This window comes from Bombus vosnesenskii, unplaced genomic scaffold, assembly GCF_011952255.1.
Source record: "Bombus vosnesenskii isolate JDL3184/JDL3185 unplaced genomic scaffold, Bvos_JDL3184-5_v1.1 scf7180000013274, whole genome shotgun sequence".
Classification (NCBI taxonomy): Eukaryota; Metazoa; Arthropoda; class Insecta; order Hymenoptera; family Apidae; genus Bombus; species Bombus vosnesenskii.
In genome coordinates this window covers 462,696-486,630 of record NW_022882932.1, presented here as the reverse complement: position 1 = coordinate 486,630, position 23,935 = coordinate 462,696, and the positions used below count along the sequence as shown (strand labels likewise).

General features: G+C 40.6%; 1 protein-coding gene across 6 annotated transcripts in view; it reads right to left on the bottom strand.

The window, feature by feature from the left end:
• LOC117231852 (RNA-binding protein Musashi homolog Rbp6) overlaps positions 1-23,935 on the bottom strand; it is a 430,672-nt gene that overhangs the window by 106,180 nt on the left and 300,557 nt on the right. The gene's annotated exons all lie outside the window — the stretch shown is intronic.

The following is a 23,935-nucleotide window of genomic DNA, read 5'->3' as shown; positions in this document are numbered from 1 at the left end:
AGTAGCCGCCGTTTCGCTGGTCAGAGGGGTTAAATATGGAGACGTAGTTTTACGACTCTACAGGGAACCGTGACGTGCACGAACGAAGAGAAAAAGAACGTTCCTCCGCTAACATTCTTTACGCCAAATTTTAGCTACGAATTTTGAACGAAGTATATATTAGACTATTGCCTTCTAAGTTTATCTTTTCTGTTTAGCTGTGGGTAGAAAATAAGAAGTAAAAAGGCTATTTAGTAGAACTTTATGGACAATTTTAATTATAAACTGTGGCTCTTTGATGAATAGCTGAAGATCATTTTCATTGTACTATTTTTACAGAGACATCTATCTATCTATTTATCTATCTATCTACATATATATATGTACACATATATAAAAATCATCTATGTCATCCACTGAAGATTAGTTCTTATAAAGAGCTAGCAAAAATAAATTTAATTATATTCTCTTTCCAAATAATTTCTTGATTTCTAAGCACAAATACTTTCTGTATAATTCACTATCAGTTTAAGATTAAATCTCTGAAATGTAGAATCCCTACATTAAAATGAAGTATAAAAAATGTTGAAACGAAGTCGGTCACCTAAACGAAATGCATCCAACAGTAAGAACAGACGACGCCTGGTAGTTTCTAAATCAGAAATTTCACCGTCAAGCGACGGTTCGTCCAGACATTCGAAAAAAATTATCTCACATAACTCTGTTTCCCGAAGGTATCGTTAATATCATCTCCGCGTTCTTTGAGTTTCTTACACCCCACGTGAAACAGCCGAAGAACGTGCAAGATCAAAAGTCGTCGAGGTATAGGATCAGAAAGATGAAGGAAAATGTTGGACGCATAAGGGCTGAACAGTGAAGCGGAATGAATTGCTTCCGTGTAGACGGTGTTCTGTAACTGATAGCTCTGTCTTCATTTCTTCCTGACACGACAGCCACGTTTCCTCCTCTCTTATTGTCTCCTTTGATTCTTTTCCACCACGTACGTTTCTATCTGTGTTTCTTCTTCTGACGGGAGGAAACCGAAACGCTTGGCAACGGGAAACCAGAGAAATCGCGCCCAAAGCTTTGCCGACCGTTCAACCGTGAAAGATTAAATTTTTATGCTGATTGTTTATCGACAAATATTTTGCGCCTCCTACTTACACTTTTGCAGGTTTTGTCGTCGATATAAGATTCATATAATTTCGTATTAGTGATTGTAGAAATTGTAAAGAAATTGTTATAAACGTACTAAAATTTTATGGAGCCTCAAAATTGTTGATTTTTAGAAAGCAATGATTCATGCATTGAAACTTGGATATTATGTAAATATGAAGTATAAAGAGGAGCACATAATTCACGAGTTGTTACCTGTAGAAGTTCTTGAACTTTTTTCGCGGGACTTAATAATGTCAATTGTTCTCTTATCCACATATATAAAAATGTCTCTATACTTTGTCATAAAATCGCACAGGTGAACAGGTTCCCAGTGTAATATAAAATCAAGATTAAGTACTAAAGTAGACAAAAAGATGCCCGAAGCGTTTCTTTATGTATTCAAGGAAGGTTAATAAATAGATTTGCCGTATATGTATAAACATGAATTTCACTAACTTATCCTTCCCAAGCAGATAAAATAGCCAAATAAAGAAAAAGAAAATGCCAAAATAAATAAACAGAGTAGGTTGTGCCAATATACAATACACGTAACACAATAAAGTTACAAACTTTAGCCCCGAAACCAACAAATTATCTGCCTAACCTTGAATTTATAACGTCTGATCAATAAATCTTTTTTACATACTTATATTTTCTAAAATCTTAATACGATATGATAATTCAATGAACAAGCACAAATGTTCAGAGCAAAGATCAGACAAGTGTTCCCATTCAAGAAACCCGGCGAATTCGAAAAGCGATGCAAACACGCAGTATCGAAATACCGGAGTCACGACTAATTGACTTTTTAACTAATTGCATTAATAATGCGGCAGTATTCCCGCGCGCAAGTTTGCACAGGCTGGCAGTAGGAAAATGAACACGCCAAGTCCGGGGAATGAATCATGGATACGCATATAAATACTATGCGGGCCAGGGCTTAGAAAGGCGCGGCCAGCTCGGATGCGTATTTAATATGCAAATTGAAGAAATGGGATTGCAGCATGCTGTACGCAGGCCTGGTGATATTTCGAAGCGAACCACTGCGAGGATTATATCCTTGCAACCTACCTATATTGATATTATGCAAATCCACCCGGCCGCCAATGTATCGAGTGCTTTTGATATCCCTTTGTTTTGTCCCCGATATGTGTTTCCCAACTTTTCGATTCTCGATAAACTGGCTGGATTATTCCCGTACCTACTCGAATCAACTTGCTCAGTACACTCGATTATTTGCCCTCGTAATTGAAATAATTATCAACTGCAATAACGATATAACGTGGCGTACGAGTATTAACTCTGTGATAGGTGATATTTGATATGATAGTCGCTCTAAGATAATTTGCCTGCGATTTTGATTTCCTGTTTATTTGGTTGTGATTTTACTGTGGTTTTCTTTGGAATTCTTTTGGTTTATTTGAGAATAGGAAATGTAAATAGCGTTATTACATATATGTACGTAGTAAAATTTATAAAATGCTAAAGGAAACACATTTTATAAAAGGATATGATATTTATTCATCAAATTTGTAAAGCTTGAAAAAAATGGTTTCGAATAAATATTGAAACGTCGTTAAACATTTATAATTCTATGCAGTGCATGGTAGTAAAATATGTGGTAATAATATGTGGATAAAAACGTTAAAAATAGCAATATATTAACCTGCTGTGAAAGCTTTGAACCAAAATGATTGAAAAATAGGACGGACTGGACTAATACGCGACAGTTTAAACTCTGTGTCTCGCAGAGTTCGATGATTAACTAGAACGTAATAAATCCATTTTATTTAGTCGTATAAAAAGTCGTTTAGTGTTCATTAAAGATCGTAAACCCGACACGCGATTGTTTGTCCACTGAATTATGCACTCCAATTTTACGACCATTAAACAACTGAAACCAGGGTTCTCCCTAACAACTTTCTGTAATGAACTTTACTTTCGATTGAAATAATATAACATTCTACTGCTTGTTACAAATTTCAGAAAAATACTATTGTTTATCTTTAACCTTGTAATGTTTAGCAACTAAGAGATATCATTTTAGATTTACGAATATAAATACAAGGGCTATCAAAATTTTAGTCAGTTGTTATTCATAATTAGTGAAAATCCAATAAAAAGCAAAACAGATTTTATTATTATCGTTCATTCTCTTATACTTTATAGATTTCCATAAAATTATTTGATCAATTCGCGAAAGAAGCTTATAAAAAAGAAGATAAAAAACTTGCTCCTTATTGCCAAGAATAAAGCCGTGCAGCTTTGAGCAAAAAGATTTACGATCACTCGACCAACGACATATCCTCCGAAAGAACTTTTGCACAGAGTTTATTCTTCAACGCAACACATTTTTGCAGACATATAAGGTCAAAGTTTATTCAAAGAAACAATTGAATATTTAATCTGAAAAGTGCAAATATTTCTTCGCTAAATATAAAGAATCTGGATTTCAATTTCCATTCCACATTCCCCGCCAAAATCAAAATTCTTGCCGCTCTTTGTTTTCCTTGCCAACATCTAAGCTTCTAAATTTTAATTATAATCGTTTTCCGCTGTTTTTGCTGAACTTTATATTCACAAATTTCAATTATTATCACTTTCGACTTTTCCCACCAAAATCCCAAACGACCTAGATATTCAAATCGTCACGTTGCTACATGAAATCAAGTTTTGTCGCGGCTCTATGATTAATAATCCGGCAGGTGATTGGTATCGCGCACGGCACGGCAAGTGACGAGTATTGTCGGTTTTATCCAGATAATCGAGCTGGTCGATTCTCGATCCTGAAAACGAAGGAGTGGCAAACCGAAATGTTGGATTCGTCTTTGTCAGAGGAACAGCGAGGCTGTTTCGAGGCACACGCCAAACCAATGAGCCGAGTCACGCACCAGAAGAAAAGCGGTGAGTGAATTTATGCACACCACTTCGAATGAGCGTTTCTGCATTAGGTGGGCCAAATGGGATTATTTCATGACGGTCAGAATTACAGCGACGTTCTATTCGAATCGATCAACGCGGAAGATGAATCTAATTAACCGGCTAAATGACCGAGTGATTTTAAGCTAGATACCGATATGTGGGCTCCACGGTCTGTGCTGGTATCATCTACAAATTGGACTGATTAATTTATTTTTCAATTTGATATATTACAATTTTTATTTTTATTTTCGTATAATTTTCGTAATCGTAAAATTTTATTGCGTTATAATAACGTTGTAAATTGTTAAAAAGATTAAGTCTGATAAGAGAGAGTCACGGAGTGTTATTTTCATAATACGAATATTTTGAACGCTATTGAAACTTCAAAATATCACATAGCTAGATCATGTAGTCTTCTAATTATTTCGAGCACTTTAGCTACGAAGAAGAGGAGAACGATATAATGATTACTATCTTAAATATCTTTACCTAAAATGACGCAAGAAGTGACGCAAGAGATTATTTCTTTAAATAGACACTAAAAATCCAGCTCTTCGTATATTTAGTAAAGCTTAATAGAATAACATGAAGCATTTACGAGCAAACTTAACAGGAAGATGATAGCTTGTTCAAAATATATTCTAATTATACACCAAAATAGATAAGTTACATCAATTATTGCAATAATAGAGTAAATAATAGGAATTATCGGTTGCTTATAGCAACTGTGCCAATAATAAATTCTTTCAATCTCTCGAATTTCTTCGATCAATCTTTTCATTTTCCTCGTTTCAATCTTTTCACGGTATTGATACAAAGTATTCCTGAAGACTAGAAGAGACTAAAATAACTGGGAAATGAAAGTAGCGAAAAATATTAAGTATAAAGTTATTATACAGTAATGTGCTTTCTTACATCATAAAATTCCAAAACAGTACACATCTCCCATAAAATAAAAACAGTAACATCAATTCGATGCTATCATGTGCTCTTCCATGAATCCAATTCAGAATTGTCTTTGAGCGACAATCTTACCATCGCGACCGCTTACAAATTTAAATTCTCGTGTCTGTAGAGTCATGAATTTCATGACTGCATACGGAGCGCATGCATCATGTTCCTTGCAATCAAGCCTTTTTAGAATCGTGGCCTGACAAGCGACTAGGCGCGAAAAGAAAAGAGGACAAGTAGCGCGGAACGAGCAAACGTGCGTTGATTTCGAGGCTGTTCCTAGGGGACTAGTCGCGACCTTAACTTCAGCTGTGTCGGAAAACGGCACGCGTGAGTGCTTGGCCAAATTTAGTATGTACCCTCGGAGGGCAATTTGGTCACGGAATCCGATGGACGTTGTGAACGTGGACACATACACCAAATGCAGCCAGCAACGTGTTCCCATGGATAGCCATAGGTCGACCATCATCCGCGGAGACTCATAATCCGGAGAGTTCGTTTCCTGCCGGTCGCTGACGACACGGTGGATCGTAAAGCGGCGTCCGGCGTGATTAAAACGCAACGTTCTGTCCCTTTTCGCGGTTAAACGACTCTCGTGGACAATGGCGAGCAGGCTGCGATAAGTATTTAACCGGGGGACCGGGAGAGATGCTTTACGCGATCTCGTAAAACCGCTTCATCGTCGAACAGTTTGATCCGTTGAAGCTGGTGTGCTGGTTTAGTCGTGAAATCACCTTTTGAAAGAGCGACCAAGTATTTTAGAAAATATAGAGCTGAAAGGTATAAAGATAAAGTGGAAACCACAAACGAGTAACATGACGAGCCGTTCTTGTTTAGAAGGCTAATTTTAAAATTCAATATGTCGTTAATCAATTCTACATCAAAACTATCTTTCTATCCGATTCTGGATTAAATAAGCAATGTCTATTTTTCCTGTGATTCACATAGCCAGAAATATTTCTATGTTCAAAGGTGTAGGTTCTACTACATTCAATTAAATGATAATTGAAAGAACTGGGCAAGGAAGATCGCAATTCGAGAGGTGACGGAATAGAATCTATCGAAGTTATTTTACGGTTAATAAGACGGGTGACAGTGTTAGAAAATCTAGCGAGGAGGAGAAGAAGAAATCAGAGCCAAGGGATTACCTCCCGAAAAAAACTGCCCTTTATTGGATAACCCGTAGGTCTTAAAAATTTAAAGTCTTCCGGTGTAAAAAGTAGTTCCGATCTTATGTTCTTTCTTTCCTTGTACACCCTTTAACGTGTATAACATTTATTCTCTGCGAGAAGAACGGAAGAAGAAAGGCAACCAGAAAAGAGAGAGAAAGAGAATGAAACGGGGAAATTTATGGGGAATCTTTAGGGTCGAGAACATTTAATGACAATCTAACAAAACGACCTTTATTTTGCTGAGTGGTAAGCACAGTTTTCGATGTTTCCACTGGAAAGCGCTTGCCTCGTTCCTTTTGCACGTTTCACCTCCATCCGTCTCTATCCCCTTTGCTCTCTTTTCTTCTTGTTCGTCCATTCTTTCCTTCTCTCTCTGTCTTGCTCTCTGCCGGTTCTCCATCCCAGCATAGCAGACGAGTAATCCAGGAATAATGAACAGCCAGCTGTCACTCGCAATACCCGCTCTTCCAGCAAATACGACTCTTGACGAGTTTGCGCAACTTCTGGCCTAGCTGTTCCCAGGGAGGAAGACGAGAGCGAAAGAGGGCGAATTCGAGAAGAAAAAACTGCTGACCTATGATCGTATACTGCTCGGAAATCAAATTTACTTTCCGGCTGACTTTTTGAATATCCAACTTCTGTCATTGCTTCGCGACACGATCTTCACCCGCGTAAATTTTATTCCGAGTCGCGGCAAGCGATTTCCCAGCGACGAAAACTTTTATCGCGTCGCGAAACAATCAAGATCGTCTGAATCGTATCGAAAAGTTTCTCTTGCAAATTTAAACGTAGCTTCGAACGTATTTTCGAACAGTGCTTCCAGCGCTTCCGAAGCTGCTTGACATGCTTAAAGTTTCATGTTCCCTCTCATCCACGCATCGTGTATTGTTCTTCCGTTTAGCAGCCAGCAAACGGGAGAAAGAAACAGCGAAATTACGTTAAAGATATTGTGTTGCACCGGTTTCATAAATTTTGTTGATTAATGCGTTTCAGTGTATCCTGTGCAACTATTCGAAGCAATTTCCTGTTCGTCTTTGTTCGCGCTACGGGTCTAATCCGAACTGGTTTTGCCGGCAGTTAACGAAGTTTTCATTAGTCGTGCTCCTGGCAATGCCGCTAAATTGCTGTTCTCGTTTAGCTTTTGCTCATTTTGAAATTCCAAACTACCGTTCCGTTGCAACGCTGTTAATATCGATAATCGTCTTCGTTACGAAACCTCCAATTACCTGCAAATATTAATCAGCCTCCCGTGATGTTACACACGCCAACTTAATCGACACCTACCACGCTTTTCCGTATGACGAGATCGTTTCGGTGCAATATAATGATTAACCTCGTGAAAGTAATATAAAGTATAGTAATAAAAAAGTATTCTCAGTACATATCTTATAGCTTTCATATATATATATATTTTTTTTCAGATTGGTTTCCAATTTTACCAATGTCATCATAATGGTCTTGTCTCATTACAGTGTAAATTGTTTTATACATTACGTGTAAGTGTTCGTAATACTTTCGTAATCCACTGCACATAATTTTATCAGTATCAATAAATATAACCATTATATTAACGAAAATATGACTAATATTAACATTAACAACGAATTGATGTCATAAAATCTTATTAAAAATATATTAATTTTGATCTTACAGAGCGTATTCTCCATCACAGGAAAATCAAAGACGCATTGATAAAAGTGGAGAATCCTCCCCTTTAAAATGCTTTTCATTTCACCCCAATGTGACTTTCTGTTGCCAAGATATTGTCGTTCGAAGCGGAACGTAATGTTTAATGTTTCGTTAGCGCTGTCTCTTTCGCATGATCAGTTCTCTCTTTCGCTTTCCTTCACTGACCTGCCTGAAGCGCAGCACATATGCGCTGATCAGTGACAAACACCGAGTTAGGGTATTTTTTACTATTACTATTAGCGACATACGCACTTCCAGAAAAAAAGTAGGTCACGATGCATCTGGCTGTCATTCACTTACTCTATATGATACTTCATATGCTTTATTCGCTTGTCCTTTGAAATTCTGTATCTCGGGAACAGATTGAGATATCGAGATGAAACAAAAAGCATTTTAAAGTGCACGCTTTCCTTTATCCCCTGACATGATTGATGTCTATGATTTTGCAATTTTTCTGCGTGTATTTTTTGATCAAAGTTGCCATTCAATAAGAATGTACTCGTATTCAGAAGAAATTTACGAAATTTATTCAAAGTGAAAAGGTTGAGTTAAAATTGAATCTTTTTTGGAGTGTAAATGCAATACATTATGTGTAATGTAAGGATAATAATCATATAATGGTGGTAGTTAAATTAAGCAAACAATTAAAGTTTCCATTCTGGTTTGCTTTAAACAGTAATAAAAATTGCACAAGTAAGTTTTGAGGTATATTCCACACATTGTTATAGGCTACTATTACGAGGATAGAACAGTTTTTACTTAAATGTGGCGATTATCTCTCTGTTTTATATTCGTTCCCATAGCCACACTCACAGCGCTGTTACACAACGGTAGACCTTACATTTTTGATGCGTAGCTTGATTTTCAAAAGACCATAAAACACACGCGAGCTTACTCATTTTTTAACGCGAGATTTTATGAACCTGTTCGCTTGTTTTCAGTGAGTCCACGTAATGTAAGAACTATTCTATTTGTAACTCAATTACTTGTTGTGTATTTGCTTTATGAAATTTTAGTTTTAGGTTTTTACTCCGTGAAATTTTACTTTCATTACAAAATTTTATTGTCATTATAGAATTATCATATTTCTCAATTGTCTCAAATTATTTCACTTCCAAGTTATCTAAGGAATGATAAAATATAAAAAAATTCTGTTTAAACATTTCATCCTAACGATGTTATATAAAATTCATATCACTGAATTCGGTGTATTTCAGTTCGTGACGAATAGCGAATGCGAAATTCGTCACGTTTTAAAAGAACGCGTAACAGGAAATCTGGTTCCAGTGTATAATGGCGATTTCGAAGCAGCTATCGCATATTCCTTCGAGTTAGCATGCAGAGGTTTCGCAAAACCTGTTAGATAAAACTCAGAACTACTCAGGACTCAGGACGTTGTCATCCTCGTAAAATGAAGCAAACGAGTGATCGATATATTTCGACTTGTAAGCATATCTTCAGTTCCGATACCGAAGATCGGAAAGTACGTTTTAACGAGGCGTTTGCAGTCTCAAAATACGAATATCAATGGAAATATCTGTGAGTTGCTTCGAATCTAAACGATATTACATAGAGAAGATAAATTGAAAATAGTTTGATTCATGATGTAAATTTTATACTATACATAGTGAAAATAAATTGAAAATAGTTTATTTATGATTTAAATTCTATATTATACACGTATTATACATAAATTAAATTGTATATTTATTTGTAATTTGATTATGAAGATCAACTTGTACTTATAAATATAAGACAAGCATTAATCGAGGCACGTGAAAAGTATTTAATTTGCTGCTACTAAATTAAAATAAATTTTCTGCGGCCATATATTTTCAATATTTTCCAACTAACTTTTAAACGCGTAATCGTCGAATAATAAGCAAATACATTTTACGATTTTGATTGACGGTGCGAGAACCACGAGAACGGGACTCGGAAACAAGGCGAAACTTATAATTCATGGTATCGCTTGAATAAAGCATGACCGCGAAGCGAATTCCACGTTTTACAACTTTCACGCGCGAGTATCGTAGTGTTTAGTCAAACGAAATTGGGAACACGATACAACGGCCGAGTCAACTTTTACGCCGTTCCACCGTTACACGGCGACACTCGAGTACAATGAACATATTTTTCGCGTTGTTTCCAGGGATTCAACGGGGACTCTTGTTTCATTTACATAGCCGGGCGGAGCGACTGAATTTAATAATCGATACAACGTTAACGGATCGACGAAACGTTCTACCCATAGATGTATGTGGGTTCATCGATTGAATCGAACGATCCGTGAACGTGTTTCGTAATTTCAACGACGACGAAAAGAATCCTTGAACAATCACAAACCGATAACATCGATAGTGGCTAAGTCGAACGCGAGAATCGAATTCTCTCTTTCTCTTCCATTCTCTGGTTGTACGAGTGGTGTTTTCAAGTTTAGCTCAGGTCGGTGCTCGCGTGTATCGCGAAATTGGATCAGTGAATAATTAGAAAATTAATTAACGATTCACGGAGGATCGCTGCACAGCCTATCTTCATCTCAGCAGTACATTGTTTATCAGTGGGAAGGAGGGTGAGCGACACAAAAAAGCGAGATGCGCGCAAGCTGGGCGCGCAATAAAAGAGGCCACATACACCGATAGAGAAAGAATGAGAAAGAACGCGAGAGAGGATGAACGAGAAATAGGGGGGAAACGGACGTAACGAACATTGCGCTTATTTATTCGGCCGTTTTTCATCCGTGGTGCGCGGGGTTACTTCGATACCTCGACAACGGATGGCTCTCCGACCTGTCTGCCGCGCGCTTGACACAGATACACATCCAGCACACTTTTTAATTCTGTTTTAATCTCCGAGTTATTGCTACTCCAAAGCTCGCACCGGAGTTTTCCCCCCATTCATCCCGGTATCTCAAACACACCGTATATATGATTCCGCGCCAACGACGGGAATAATGGACCGCGGATACGCGCGCGAGACCCAGCTTCTCTATAATGCAGTCATTGCAGCTGATACAGAGATGCGAACGAATACACGGGACATCTCTTATTTTCCATCTTTTTTCCTATGTCACACTGGTAGTTTTGTCACGACGACGACACCACGCGGTACAAGCAATAATCGACTCAAAGAAATTTCGAGAGAACGTACCGCCGACTCTTTTCCACGACGCTCTGCCTCCTCGTCCCTGTTGTCTTCGAGAAAACAATACTACACCGCGGTGAACGCTCGTGCGCGTCTGTTTGATTAAAAAATATATCGTAGCTTCTTTTTCTGCATGCACCGCTGTCAGGATTTCGAGTCGAGATATTAATATACCTGAAGCAGGTTTTACTCAGTGTGCTTGCGCGCCACGCTACTACTTACCGTAATTGTTCAAACGCGAGGTATCGTCGAAGATTAATGTTACTTCTGGGATCGGGTTAACTTGGTGCAACGCGAATCTCTGGTTCCCGTAACCGTGCACTCGCGTAACCACGTTGTAGAACACGCCCGAAGAATGTGTATGGAGGTATACAGCAGAGCTACTATGTTTTGTGTTTGATGTAATTTCACTGGTTTCATGACCGTTTGAGCGAAAGCGTGTCTACAGCTGCAGGGTTCAGAGTAATGGAATTTCTGTATTGAGGAGAATTAGGAAATTTCCTCAGAGGTTTTAGTTCGATTTTCCGCCAGAAATGAGGCTTTTCATTAAAGATAAAGAGATCGTATCATGAAATACAATATAAGTGCAATCTTTATACTCCAATAGAAACCTATTTCTTTTAATTCATAACAGTTGAAATATACAATTACAAGCTTGAAAGATATAATGCTCTCAATGCCAACAGAAAATCGAACGATAACGCATTTGGAAGTCAGAAAAATGTATAATGCATTCAAGACTTTAAAGATCGGATGATAGCACTCTCGAAGCTCCAAAAATCGAATGACAATTCAGCACTCGAACCTCTAAGAATCGAAAAAGACCGCACAAAACTATGAAAGTGCAACTAACTATCCAAAGATTGCGCCATCCTCGACTCGTATGATTTTCAAACCTGTTCTCGCGACACAGCAGCTGTGTCGAGCGCGAGTTTAATTTCCGTCTGGCGTAACGCCGTCGACGATCATGATCGTCTCACCCTGGACTCTTTCCCTCGTCGAGCGTTAAACACGCCATGGGCACACAGAGACGAACACTCTACCCTTCGATCAACAGAGGCTAACAGCAATGAAGCAAGGGGTTCATATGTTCGGCCGTTTGACAGCGAAGCGTTTAAACGCGAAATGCGATCGGTTAAGTGCACCAATCACGGGCAGGGCGTTCGAGAGAGTCAAATAGAGCTTGGAATTCGAAATCGCGTCGTCATACTCCGGCGTGAAATTACGAGGATCGCTGGGGATTCCGACAGGGGATCGTTTGAGAGGGGAAAAGAGAGAGAGAGAGAGAGCAAGAGAATTCATGAATAATCGCGAGGAAGAAAATTTCGGGCTCAAGTTGAAGGTCGATGAAATAAGCGTGTGCAGAGGGAACGTTCAGGATTAGTGCAATACATGTGGATTGTTTACACGTTGTATTAAGCGGTATCTCCACTGTAGACTCTTCCATTAAATTGCGCTCTTGCGGCAAGACTGGGACTTCTTCGAAAGCCCGCCGAAGCTGCTTCAACGTTCTTGTATTGTTTGGCTTATTACATGGATTGGTTAGGATTAACTTTCTACGCCATTCGTGCTGCAAGTCAGCTTCAAAATGAGATAGATTTTTTCTAACAATATTACATATTCATCAGGTCCATCTTTAATACAAGTTATATGTATTAGGTTACTATACGTGCTATATACCAACTTTTTACTAAATTCACGTTTCGTAACTTTTCATGTAGCTCCTACACTACGCTTCTAGGCATTTTCTACTGGAGGTGTTATATACAAATATTTTCACGAACCCTGGTATACATTCCCAAATTTCATTTCTTTCACGATTCATTCTAACCTCTCTGAGATCCCTAAATCTCGTCAATCCCAAAACAGATTGTCAAAATCCTTATCAGCCATATCCCTTCATCATACAAGTAATATTCGCACCGATTACGGGAATAATCGGCGGAATAACAACCGGAGAAATAATAACAAGCTCTGGCAAATTGAATGGGCTAACATGGTGGAAAAGGATGGTCGGTGAATTCCAACCGCCCGTTTGCGAACCGATCGCGCTCGCGCGCGTGCACGTTATTACGGCGACGTGTTCCATACCAGTTTCCAAAGTTTCAGCCGGCTGTAAAGTCCGCGTGCGGGTAATACGTACGGTCGGATCGATACTTTCCTATCTTCATCGTGCATGAAATGCGCCATATGTCCCTCGGAGCATGATCGAGTCGCCTGGCTACTTGGATGCCTCCAACTCGTCCAAAGACTCGCCTCTGAAAGTTCTCCTCGGGCCAGCCGGTCTAGTCCGCTCGATCGATTCGTCGATTCAAAACGAAGGAGCAGAGGCCCGGAAGTGACGCAGCTACCCACACGGATACAAAGGCGGAACGCCTGCAGTCAATGTGAGTAATTCCATTCACCTGCACCCGCCACTAATCGACCGACATCCCCTGCCTCTTTTGCACACCCACACCGATTATAATACCTCCGAACGTCTCGAGATCCGAACACGAATAGTGATTAAGCTAACGATGGTCGGAGCGTATTCGTTCGTTCGTTCGTGATTTCTGTTTCGTATGCTCTGCTCGCAATGGGTGATAAAGGAGATAGTCTTTACAACGGCAGTTGTGTCATGACGCTTGGCTTTATGAGTTAGTCATTTAGGTTAAATAATTTTGTATAAGTAATCGTATAATAAGCAAGTAATTTTGGAAGTTTGTTAGTTAGACACCTTGGATATAGATGATGGTTTTACCCATTATATCTATAAACTAGACTAATTATGTTTTCCACAAACAAATTCATGACAAAAGTTCATGTAAAAGAGAAAAAACAGATGGTTTTCTAAGCACAATCTTCTTTCAGAAGCACGGAGCATTTGGCTTAAGTGCAAAATAAACGGAATGCCGCGCTCCTCATCGGTTCTTCAGTAACCCTATTGCTTTCCAGCGTATGTACACTCGCTAAGAGCCGGCCAGATCCCATTGAATAGTAACATGTACAGAAACGGTGTGTTTGGTAATGAATATTTATGCATCTTCAGTTGAAACTTAACGAGGAGAGCGAGAGAGAGAAAGAGAGAGAGAGAGAGAGAGAGAGAAAGAGAGAGAGAGAATCACATAGACTGATCGAGGATGCAATTTGCGCCGTTCTACTTGCCGGATTCAATCCGGATTCTTCCCAGTTGAATTCGTCTTGCTCCTGTCGAGTCTGGGAAAGAGACGACGAGATCCTTGAATTATTTAAAGAAATTTCATTTATCTGAGCTTGGTGTATCTTCAACGGATGTCCTTATCTCCGATCCTCAGTTCTCGCGAGGCCGTTTCTCTACCCTCGGTGAGGAAAGAGCGGTCGAGCTCGTGGCACGAACTATTTCCCTCGGTTTCGTCTGAATATTTCTTCGTTTTTCGTCGGCGACATTTCCTCCCGGCTCGGTAAGCGAGCCGAGCGCGACCTGCAGGGCCTGCTGCTCGAAATGCATGCATCTGGAACGACCACGCCTGGAGGGTGTCGGCGACGGGCTGCGAGACGGGAGCTAGAAAAGAGGAATTGCGCGAAGCAGGACGACGTCGTCGGCTATGACAACGACGACGACGACTCGAGAGGGCCACTTACGTTTGAATTTTAAATTCTCCCCTCTGGATGGAAGATTTTCCGCAGGCGAGGCATAGGGAGGCGGCAAAAGAAGGAGGACACCTCGGCGATGGATTAAGCTCGCCGAAGCACGAACGAGACGAAGGGGTCAAGTTGGCTCGGATGAGATCAGCATTCTGGATAGCGAACATAGACGGGTAGAACGAAAAGGACGGAAGAGACCCGAAGGAAACGACGGAGAAGAGCGTGTGCGCGAGCCACAGATCTACGAGAGAGACACTTCGCGACCTTCCGGGCCTCTGCACACCGCTCCAACCGATCCACTCTTCCCTTTTCTTCTCGCTACACTGAGAAATCGACGCCCTCCGCCTTTCATCCTCCTTATTCTCCTTCTTCTTCCTCTTTTCTCGCTTCTTCTCAATTCCGTGCTTCAGATTTTTCTCTCCTCTACAACCTTCAATTTCTCTCTCTTCTCCTGCACTTTTCTCAAAACTCAGCCTTCACGTCGCGAGCCGCGCTCGAACGATCCTCTTTTTACCCGGCATTGAAAGAGCGCAGATAAATAGGGGCGGAAATTCGTGAGATAGCTTCGACCCAATGCAGGTCCACGAAATTGCAGCCCGGGCGGCTCAATTCAATCGTGCGAGAAACTCACGCTACCGATGCTTCGCGCGAGCTTCCCAAAGATGTGTACGAAAAGTAGAGGATGGAGATCGAGGCTATACGGGAAATACGTTTACGTCTATTGGATCGTGGATTATACGGTAGACGGAGTGGATTTGATGATAAATATGTGCGACTGTGCGTGGTCGATGCGAGATGATGCGCCGGGAGGAAAGGCGCGAAACGCCGGTGAGAATGAGATTTACCGACGAAATTGGAGAAAAAAGATTACGGTGCTTTATTGTCTTCACAAGCCTGACAATAAAAGCTTCCAATCGTGTGTTTGAATTATTGAATCAGAAAAATATTGCATGTTATACGTAACAAAGAGTATTCGGCAAATTATTAACCTTCTAGTTGCATTATTTTTAATTCTTATGTGTTTTTATAGCGGCTATTTTCTTTATCAAGTTCTACTTTTTTGAAAAATAATACTAAATAATACGAAATTTAATATACCTATTTGAACCTAATTAATTATTACGTAAATGCTATAATAACTACAATGGCGTGTAAATATTTTCTATAGCTACTACATATATTTAGGAATATTTGAAGTAAAATATCAATTATGGTTCTTTCTACTTGATTTCACCAAGAACTTAAAGGAGGAATCCTTAACCAATATCTTCCTGCCTTCGATCTCCGTATATTCCGTATATTCTACTGAATTTGTATCTTTCAGCGAGAAAATATTAATAGAGGAAAGGAGGAAAAACGAGGAAACTTAAACGGTAGTATCTCGACGATTTCATATCGAGGAGACGGGTCGAGGTTCGATGCAATCGCGCGCGAAATGCGCGCTGCGTCTGGCAGTTGGTTAAATCGCTCTAGCCCAGTGGAAAGAGAAGGAAAAAGAAAGGGAACCTATAGAACAGCATAACGATGGGAAAGAAAATCGTGAGAGCGACGTGACAAAGGGAACGAGGAAAAAGTGGCGGGACCGTCTTCTGCGTTTCAATATTTTAGAATCTTTCGCTCTCTTTTCCTTTCTCTTCTCTTAGACACGCAACAATTCTCTTCGAATATAGCGGACAGTCGTAATGTGGGTGACAATTGGAGCGTGTCAATGCTCCATTCCGAGATTTCAATAGCAGGAAAGAACCTCCCTCAGTGCACCGGTTTCTCTTTTCTATCCGAAAACCGTCTGAATTACATTATGTACATCGTACGCCAGCAGTGACGTTCTCTATCTCGCTGATAAAGATTCGTCATCTCGTCTCGTGGATCTGGAGATAAGGAAATCGCAGAAAGTTCGAAAGAGAGATGTTGCTCGTCGTGAAATTTCAGAGATCCATCTCATTTTCTGAGATACAATGTCGCATGTCGTTCGCGCTCACGGATGGCGTGTACATAGGACGAAGTTTGTTTTTGCATCAATCGAACTTTATTTTTTTTAGTAAAAGCGGAGATAGGAATATCGACTATTGAAACTTGAATGTGATATTAAAAAGGAATTAAAGTTTATTCTGTAAGCCAAAGAAGAATTTTTATCTGTAGAACAATAAAGAGAAGATAGATTTTGAACATGTGGATAACGTTTCTCGAAAAGTTGAACGATTCTTACGATTGTACAAGGTATTTTATTAAGAAATCGCAAAATATCAAAGACAAACTTTAAAGGTATTTACTATAAAATCTTCATTTAGATTCTCCAAAAAATTCTTGGATCATAAACTGACGAGAACTAGTTATTCCTTAATTCTTTTATCTCAATATTATACCAATCTTTAACTAATTCCACAGACTGAGGATTTGGTCGACGATCAGATAAACGAGCCGCGGGCACTTTTCGCGCTGACCGATAAGACGAGATGCGTTTTCATTTAAAAGGATTGTTGAATTCGTATAGTTCGTCGTCGATAATTTTATAAGACGAAATGGAGGGTAAAATAGGAGACAAGGGAACTAGATACATGTTTAAGTTAAATTCAACGTCGACGAGTTTATGAGCCTTTACTTTATGTAGCATTCAGGGACCTGAAACCACCCATCGTTCAAAAAGTTTCCGAGCAGTGGCTAGTCAACTTTCACGGTGTAGTTTTCGATAGTTGCAACGACGCGTGAAACCGTCGTTTCCGTATTCTGATAGCAGTACTGCGAGACAGATACTCGCCGTTGCTTCTTCTCAAAAGACGGTGCCTTTGAAATTTCTGTAGCCGATTAAAACCTGGCTACCCTGGCAACAAAGAGGAAAAATATTTCTTGCTTTGCGTAGAGAGCGAGATCCTTCATAAAAGACACGATATTTTCACGAGAGCTCGCATCAAGCTTGTGCTCCGCAGGGAAAACTTTTCGACATGCTTCGACGAACACGGGAATTTTTTTAACTTTTCTGCGTTCCTTACTTGTCCGGAGTATGTGTTCTCGCCACATTTTCAGAACGTTCACTTCCGTTTCTGATGGTTCTTCAACTCTTATCTCCACTTTAGAGAAACATATTTTTTTCTTTTTAAAGCAGAAAATTATATAAAAGTAGGGAGAAAATACATTTTTCTGTAAAACGAAGAATCATTCGTGATGGAAATTTAGAAGAATAGCAAAAGACCTTATTCTAGAATATAGCTCAGAGACTAAAAAATCACGTGTCACCTAGCAATCTTTCTCATTTATGTTTCTAAAACTCAACGAGAGCTACCCAGCGACAGATTCGCCGCTTTCAACCCTCGCGACATGCTCGCCAATCCTCCTCTTTTCCACGCACAAAATCGCCGTCAATGCGACGTAAACGTTCCATCGCAATGCTCTCTCAGCTCCAGATTCCACGGGTTTATCGATCGTGGCCGCGCAATTACCAATCAAGAACCGGCAACGCGGAACTCTCCTGTGGAAATCAATCTCAGCTTTCCGCTCGACTACGCGTGGCGGACCGAACCTGCGGTGGCTTATAGACGAACTACGAGAGAAAGGGAAACGGAGAGAGAGGAAGGCGATCTTACGAGTTAGGTGGACGCGCGTTGCACGCAACCGAGAACCAACGGAAACCAAAGCGAATGGTAGAAACAGATTCGAAACTATTTCAGAGCGATCTGCGCGAACCAAGTTGCAAAGTGAAGCGACTGATGCAACTATTCAGAGCAATGGGTGCTTGGGTGCATACATGGGAGAGTTAGAGTCGGGCCACGGGATTTACCGCGCGAATTTGGAGCGCGAATTTCTCCACGCCGGAAACAACGCTACCGCGCCACCGACTTCCGAAACGTCTGATGCCCCCGCGGTTGGGATTACGTCAAACTGGCATAACGTATCCGTCCGGCACGCCGACTGCATAGACTGTAGCTTCGCCAACTTCTCTAGACTTCGCCAGAGATTCTCCTTGTCCAACCTAGGGAAAAGCCTCGGGTAATTGCACCCACGCTGCGGACCCTGACCACCAACCTGAGACTGGGATTCCGACCTTCGTTAAGTCAAGACCTTGCGACTGGACTTTCGTCTACCCCGATTACTATTCACCGAACCAGAGATTCGTCTTTGCGAAGTAGTGTTCTTCGTATCGCGAATATACTCATAGTAGGTAAAAGTGATATAGTAAGGTCATCGGATAGAGGTTAAAGTTTACAATTTTCAATGAAAATGACAAGTAGGTTATAGGTTTAAGTTCATGGCGAAGAACGACGTAATTGTTGGAGCTGCATCGTGAAGTATTTTTGGCGTATGGATACAAACAGATGAATAGCGAAGAGACGTGTCGCATTGAACGTTTACAGGAGACTCTACTACTAACTCGGAAGTTAGAAGAAACTTCTTTAGGTTTAAATATAGAGTCACTTAGTCAGCGTGTTCGGTAACAGAAATCTACTAAAAGATGCTGCATTTCTAGTCACGTATAGACGTTGACATGCAATGGTTCGACATGACAAATGGTCTCGCGCATTGACGTATAAGTCGCTTATTGAATAATTCAGTAAAAAATTAAGCGCTGTTGCATTTCGAAGATGAGAAGTTAAAGAATACATATTTAGCAACTGCCTTCCGCGGATTCTTCGGATATTCTCTTATAGTTACAAATTTCCAATATTACAAATTCTGACGACGTCTGTCAAGTAGAATCTTCGCTTACATATTAACATTCAAGTGATTATCTCGTTAGCATTTGTTTAGACCTTTAAGCAGCGAAATGCTCTCTGTACTAAATCAAAGATTCAATAGCTATAACCGATTTTGCATTCATATAACTTCGAATGTTCGCCTACAGAAACTTCGTTTATCTTCGTACATTTCTTCTACAGTTAAACCTAACTACAATCTTTACCCACGGAACGTCTTAAGGTAAAGACTCTTATATATCCCAAAAAGAACAATCGTCGAACAATTCCATAAAAATTGCTGGGTGCGATTTTCCCTGGGGTTGCGTTGAATCCTCCTACTCGCCGGTGGTACACGAAAGAGAAGGAAAGATTCAATGAACGATCGAAGAAGCTGGACGCGTTCCTTTGATGCGCGTGTTCACGCATGAGTAGGCAAGTCCTTCTTTTGGACCATTGCCGGTAGGCAATCAACGAGGACCATAGAAGCGGTCCTGGTCGATGCAGTAACACATACGTTCCACCCAGCAGCAATGTGCCAGCAATTTATGACAAGGTACAAGCGCAAACACGTGTACCTGTACCATACATTGGACCGACTAGACTATATAATCCCGGCTGCATGTGTGTAAATGTGTCTGTATGTATTCCTGCGTTCACTTCTGTCTACATGTGCAATGTGTACATATACACGTACATATGTATAGATATGTGTATATTCGTATGTAGTTAGACGTGTGTAGGCGAAGGCGAAGTTACGGAACCATGGCTTGCATCTGCCTTATAGGTGCCCCCTTCCCTATCCTCTTACCCTGCCACCCCCTCGTGTAAGGGTGGAGCTCACGAAGAGAAAATCCTTTGGCCAGCGAAGCTTGGATAATCGCGCCTCCGAGCTATAGTCGCGCCTCTTCGCCGGAGAGGCAAGCACGGCAGAGAGAAGACACGCTTTGCTGCAATTGCAGCGGCTGCCCATCCGCGTGGAAATCATAGCTCGCTGCGGGACTCGAAATTGTCCGGAAACGCTCGGATTCTTCTTTCACCAACGTTTGATGGTGGTGGTCGGTGATGGTGACGACGGAGGCGAGGATAAAGCAGAGAGTAGGGGGGGGGGGTTCAACTTCTTCGGGGATTTGAACGTAAAGGGGTCGCCCGTTACCATCGACAACGATCTCTCCTCTCCTTTTGTAATTCCACAAGCAGCTCGGGGCTGGCTCGTTGTTCCGCTCCGTGTCCTCCCAGCGTCGATCCGAGTAGTTCCGATCAAAATCGGATCTGGGTTAGAAAGCACCGTTGAATGACCTTGAACGAACTACAGTTGTTCCTGTCACTATGGCGACTATCCAAAGAACGATTTCGGCTATATGTGATAAGGATACCTCTTTTTAGTTCTTTTATGCTATCATCGACATATGTTTTCTGGATTACCGTACTTCTCGTTTGGTGATCTAACGGTATATTTGATTGAAAGCTTGTCCATTACGACAACTCATTAAATATTATCGATGATTTCCGTCACAGCCTGTTAGCCTTTTAATCTTTATAGTGATTATAGAATCTCACTCTTATCAGAAACTAATCATAAAATTACAGATAAACTTTCCTCCATTTATATCAATCATCCTTACATATTTCTAATTTGAAAATATTTTTATAAATAAGCGACTCATTTGTTAAAGGTACGAACAAATATTTATGACTATTAAATAATTGAACAGCAGGACGATTAAGACATTTTCCTGAATGCTCGATATAAAATAACCTCTTTAAGCAATTGGAACACATACTCGACTATATTGTTTCGCGATCAAGGAGCAACGCAGCTAAGAGATAACGAGAAGACCAAAATAAGAATCATCGCTTCCTGCCCTGTTGATTGCGTCCGAGCTGCTGCTCGCGCATCGTTCACAGAAAATCCGACGATAATCCCCTTAGGGGTCAGAGACCGAGTATGAAAGTACCATATTGTGAAATCTGCCAGAGAGCAGTAATGTTCGAGGTTTGAGGTTCACAGACTCGTCCGACGTTGGATGGTATTAAATGTCATCGCGAGAGAGATTACGCGCCGCTTTGAAAGAGCGTTCATCGTCTCTCTTCCTCCGTCTCTATCCTCTTTCTTCCACTTTCCTCTCTCCTCTCTCTTTTCCACCGACTCTCTTTCTTCTCCAGAGGTACACCGCTATTTCACCTATTCCTTTTCTGGGTGTCGTCCGTTTGCTGAGACGTGCAACGCGAGTTCTTCCCTTTTTGAAGGGTGGTATTCTGGCTACCATCCCCGAACGTGGCCCAACCTCCTTTTCACTCCCCCTCGAAGCGGCGGCAACCCCCTGTGGCATCGAAGGGAGCCAGCTTTCATATCCCATTTGCCCCTATTTTTCATAAGCGATATTAGAATCTATCACCGAGACCCGGCAGGCACTCCACTGGAGAGCAGAGGGGATGAAATCGAATCGAGGGTTATACGGATTGGAGGAAGAGGTCGGATACCGTTAAAAAAGATAGAGAGGCGCCCGATTATCGGTCCGGTGGGGCACCTCGATCGCTGACGATTATCGACGCCATTCAACCACCGACGTGAATAGATCCAGCCTCGCAACAGAAAGATGCTTTCCATTCGTATTCTGTCTTGTTTCCTTGCTCGCTCTATCCCACCTTCCTGTGAGGAGCAGACGAAAGTTCAACTACAGTGTATATAGAGACTAGCAAGCTGATATTTCTTTCACCCTGACGCACAACGCTGGATTGATACATCGATTGGAATGCTTCTGCTTAGTTTTTAGATTCGTTCTCTATATATAAGTTTGTGCTAAGAAACGTTCGTAATATTTTATATATACGTTACTCGGTAAAACTTTTATATGGCCGTTTGTTTATTTTGTATTAATTGCACTTATGTGAACTCTAGCTAGTTGAATCAACATGTCTGTATGTGAACCCCTATTATATGAACGAAAAATCATAAGTGTTATTCCATTGTACTCTGTCCATGTCTGAAAGAGACGTAAATCTACTAGATGATCGTATCATTAATTAATTCTTTCTAGTTTGAGTGAATATGAATTTGTTAAGTGTGAATAAAGAATTAGATATATCTTTATGAATTTATTCTTCACCCCTCATGCGCTAGTTTATCATTATTAATCTACGAATAAAAGGTTAATAAGTATATACCAAGTCTCAGTGAAGCATAGCTCCATATAACTTCGCTAGAACTCCATATAACTACCGAAGGAATACAATATTATTTCGAACGATTTCAATGAAGCGACTCAGACTGAATATCGTATTCATCATCCACGAATGTATAGTAAAGCCAGTAATTGATAACACCTCGTACAAATTACTGGTATTAAAAGAAAATCGTTTACGTCATCTAGCAGAAGGAAGTTCGAAACGAAAGCTAGTTTCCTTGATAGCACTGCTCGTTTCGTAACAATTTATTCTTATCGCTGCTTATCTCTCAATCTACGCTATCGCTTCACTAAGACGGAAACGTGCGGTGCCGCGCAAGACATTCAGAACGACCTTCGCTAGTTCAAAAGAAAGCGTACGATAACAGATGGTGTTATGCAAATTTCAAAGACGCCCTCAGTTTCCCCTCTTCTCTTTTTCTCTCTTCTTTCCTTTCCTTTTCTTTCCTTTCCTTTTCTTCCCTTTTCTTTTTTACCCAATTCTGTTCAGCTTCTAATCGAGCTGCGATGAATTTACATTTTTCGTATTTTCCATCGCGAGCGAAATTCTTTTAGTCGTTTGTACACGTGGTACGCGAGCCGGATGTAAATGCTCACCGTTTCGATTCCTGACACGCGTCCCCTTCTTTTATTCTTTATGTTAATCGTGCTTGAATAAAAGTCTGCGTAACCGACCACTGCGACCAACATATTGTTATGCGTGACGCGGTCCACTGAAATTCGAAGATACCATCGCGTTTATGAGTTTGCGAAATTTTGACTTGATAATATCGTTTCGGTAGATTGTGGAGTAAATAAATATTTTTGTGCATTCTATAAATTCTTGTGCATTTTTAAATGTGCATACTTAAATGTTCAATTAAATGACGAAACAATCGCACCGAAAAATTGTTCACCTCGCAAGAGGCGAAATATAGCTACTCTATAAAACACTTAACATTCGATCATTCTATTCTCGGGAATCACAAAGGTTGTGATTGAAAATGAAAGGTAGTGTCTTTGAGCCTATTTTAAACAATCACATTCATTCACAAACATTCACGCCAAGAAATTTTCCTGGCTTCGTGGAAATTTCGATTAAGCTCTCGTTTTGTCGCGCTCGGTCCGCGAAAAACGCGCTGAAATTTCCTAGCTGACGCATCGTTGGATCGTTAAGGCTCATCGCGAGTGCAAAGCGGCGTAAGAAAGACGCGCGTTAACGTTGAATCACGCAATCACCGTCGTGATTAACGGACCGATTGATCGCGGCGTCAAATTAATGTTATTTATCTTCGACTGCACCGATGTTGGCGCATTGGCGTCGCGCGTATTACCGTAATTACTAATTATAGTTTCGAGCCGGCTCGTTAATTACCCAGTTCGCGATCCGTGCGAGTGAAACGCCAGTATTATTGACTCGCTAAACAGAGAACAGTCTCGACCATATTTTCAGCATATTTGCGCGAGCGGCAAACTTGCGTGCCAC